General features: G+C 47.7%; 1 protein-coding gene across 1 annotated transcript in view; it reads left to right on the top strand.

The window, feature by feature from the left end:
* Nucleotides 1–3,648, top strand: part of IGSF5 (immunoglobulin superfamily, member 5) — a 43,336-nt gene that overhangs the window by 1,041 nt on the left and 38,647 nt on the right. The window lies entirely within an intron of this gene.

Below are 3,648 nucleotides of genomic sequence, written 5' to 3'. Positions count from 1 at the left end.
AGTGTCCATCTGGCCTTCAAGGAAGGCCCAGCTCAGGCTCACCTCCTCCCAAAGTCGTCCTGACCCTTGCAATTTTCAGGGTGAAAACCCAAGTTTCCATTTATTGATGGGAGAGGGATCTGTTGCATGGGACCCCTCCCTGTTCCTCAGAACAGCTCCTTGTCATCCCTGAACTCTCCCGGGGTGTCCCTTGGAATGGACTCAAGGGTGTCCGAAGCCTGGGTCTCTCGGCCAGAGTCTGTTTTGCAGGAGACAGAGCATGTGGACTGTGGGGTTACTGGAGTAACTAAAGTTTATACAACCAGCTTTAGTTTAATTAGGTCTTGTCCAGTTTCCATTGCTTCAGGGGAGTTAGTCTTGTTTTCCTAACTAGGTTATAAAGCCCTCCTGTATTCCTTATTGCAGAAGCTTGAAGGCATTGTGTTGAAGAATAACGCCCACCCGGAAAAGTGCACAATGCCGTGAAGGTGCAGCTTGATGAATTTTCACACATGCTGACACTAGGAACACCCCGTGAACAGCTCCCTCTGAGTTACTCCCCTCCCCACTCCCCCAAAAGACCATTATTCTGACTTCTAACTGCATAGACAAGTTTTGCTTGTTTTGTTCTTTATACAACACATACTCTATTTTGGATGGCTAGACAGTGTTTTTAAAAGTCCGGTCATGACAACATTGAAAAAAAATATAACGGAATAGGAAATATGAGTGTGTTGTGACCATTTCATGAAATTTTGGTTTTGGGTATATTTACACATTAAGTCTATGAGCACCAGACTGTGGTGTTAAAAAAGTATTTGGGGGCAAAGGTGTTTGGAAGCCCCTGCCTTACAGTTTGCAATGCCAAGCATTTAGTAGGTGCTTGTCAAACATTTGTCTGTAGAGTGGAGAGGAAAACACGGCCCCTGCTTGTGCAGAACTTATGAACTGATTGTGGCTGACAAACCACCCCCAATGCACATTTTAGGAATAGGGCGCCATGCAGGCCTATTTTAGCCATGGCTGCAAGAAACTCTCCCAAAGGTTTGGTGGGCAACTGGCAAGCTCTGGGTCCAGTTTTTCTGAGTAATTTTTTTTCTGAAGAAGTTGAGTCTTAAGTACTGTTTTGCGGGCAGAGAGGCTTTGATTCAAGGCCTGGAGGTGGTTATTTCAAGAGGGGAGACTAATACGGGCTCTTTCTAGAGCCCCAGGGAGATGGGGTCCATTCCAAGAGACTGAGCCCATCTATGTTTGTCTTGGAAAGTCATATGGGTGCATTCATTTTCCTTTGTAGACTTGGCTCTGAACAGCCAAGGGCAACCTCCATGTGAGAGCAAAAATAAACACAAAACCAAGCCTGTGACAACTGCCTCAAAGACGCTTCCCTGCTTTGAGAGCCCATTATGGGATAATTTGGTCTGAATAGGGGGCCTGGGAAGACTTCCCTGAGGAGCAGATTACTGGGCAGGAGTTGAGGAGCCAGTACAACTGGCACTCTAGGCTGGTCACAGCCTGTGCAAAGGCCCTGGGGCCAGAAAGAGCTGGTGAGTTTGATAAAGTAAAGAAGCCCAGTGACCTGAGGGTGGAGTTTGGGACAAATTGAAGCTGAAGAGAAAGTTGATATGGGGCTAAATTGGGTCTCAAAATATGATAATTAAGGACTGTCTGGTCTTTCTCCTAAAGGATGGAAATACTTTAAACAAAGTCTGGGTTGTGGAGGTGGGAGTTGGGGGAAGGGTACCTGTTTGGATTCCTGTTTTGGTGGCAGTGGTGGCACAGTAGCTCCTCCTACCACCATCAGCAGGACTCAGCAGGCAGCTCCGACCCTCCCCAAGACACCCTCTCTTCCATGCCCCCACTTCTCTGTGAGTCCCCATGTCTGATGTGTTTGGACTCTGTGTTCTTGCTCTGAAGCTGCATCTCAAGGCCGCTGTCTTCTGCTTTCTGCTTTATTTCTGCTCCTCCTTCTGACTTTTGGTTTACATCTCCAGCCCTGCCTTTCCACTCTTTATAAGACAAGGTGAAGGGCTACAGGTGTAGCAAGGGAAGTCGGAGAAGAGGAGAGGGAAACTAAGAAGGGGCAGTGGCTGTAGATCGTCATGTCCGCGATGCCAGGGAGATGACCACCTGTGGCTCCAGGAGCTGAGCAACAGCCACCACAGGAGAATGATACTTGCATTTAGGATCAGTTGCTGGAGGACTGGCGGGAGCCACAGAGGCTGGCAAGCCTGCTGCCCTAAGAGTGATTTGGGTTTTGCAGGTATCAGGAGGGAGTGAGTCAAAGAAGGCTTTTCAGTTTAGCGTGGCAGCCAGTCACTTACTCAGAGAGGTCTGGCAGGGTAGGAGGAAACACAAGAGGGAGGGTGGAAATGCGAATGTGGGACCTGGACAGAGTTGGTGTGCATGAGAATCTTCCAAGTGGATGAACTCCTACCGGAAGACCATGTAGACAGCAGAGGGCGGGACATAGTGTTGGGTGACAGCTATAGACGGTGGCCTCTGGGAAGTTCCTGGGTGGGCGCATTGGGAGGCACTGATCTTTCCCAGTGCTCTGCCCCCAATTTGTGTTTTTGCTCTACAAAGTAAAAGGGAGAGTGCAGAAGAAAGGGAGGGTTTGAGTTGAGGTAGGTGACTGATTAGAGGTCTTATTTACATTTTTCTTATATTTGCTCTGGGTGGGGCACAGTTACACGTGCCACAGCTGATAAGACACAGAGGAGAGAGGAATGAAGTACCAGGGCCTCACATTACCAGAAATACAGCTTCTGAGTCAAAGGCGTAGCTGGAGGGCAGTTTACTTGTGGTTCCAGCAAGGACTGCAGGTGACATTGTCAGGAGAATTTGGTGCTTTCTGTTTAATTTAAAGGTCAAATCAAACTCAAAGAGGCAGTTTACTTGTGGTTCCAGCAAGGACTGCAGGTGACATTGTCAGGAGAATTTGGTGCTTAGAATTTGGTGCTTTCTGTTTAATTTAAAGGTCAAATCAAACTCAAAGAGTTTCCCTCTCTCCCCTCCCTGGCTACAGAGTGGGGTATGTAGCCTGAACGTATTTTATGATTCCTTAGTCACATGCACAGTCTGTGGGGTGTTTAAAGGCTGGTTTTTTACTGAATAATCTCACCACCTTGCACTAGACAGTGGAAAGAGCAATGGCTTCAGAGGGGTTTGTGAATTCTGCTGGAGTTGCCTAGGCTGGGCCCCTTAAAGGACAAGCCTGGGGCTCACCCATCCTGGTACTCCCTGCACCCAGCACAGCTGGCTCGTCCATATGACACGCATCGACACAAGGCAGGAGGGGGAAGAGTGTTGTTATCACACTGTGGAGTTAGAAGCACACCTGTCCTTCTTTCCTCAGGGCATAGATTTAGCTATTTTTTTTCTTTTCTTTTCATCTTCTTAAAATGCAGTTCAGGGGTCATGGAAAGGGCTGAGTTGGCACAGAGGCTGTGGCTTCCCTGGGGAATCATTTCCTTTCCTCAGGCTTTTCTTAAAAAAAAATTCCAGATCAAAGAGATCCTGGACCAGGGAGATCTGCCCCAGAGGTCAGGGAGAAGACCCGATCTGAGTTGCTATTTAGTCACATTTTCTCTCTCTCTCTCTCTCTCTCTTTTTTTTTATCATGTCCAGGGATAAAACAAAGAATAGAGATCATGTTTACTCAAACACTGA

Source organism: Galeopterus variegatus, unplaced genomic scaffold (genome assembly GCF_000696425.1).
Source record: "Galeopterus variegatus unplaced genomic scaffold, G_variegatus-3.0.2 Scaffold5940, whole genome shotgun sequence".
NCBI classification, from domain to species: domain Eukaryota; kingdom Metazoa; phylum Chordata; class Mammalia; order Dermoptera; family Cynocephalidae; genus Galeopterus; species Galeopterus variegatus.
Note: the sequence above shows the minus strand (reverse complement) of the source record. Positions and strands in the feature narration are given on the sequence as shown.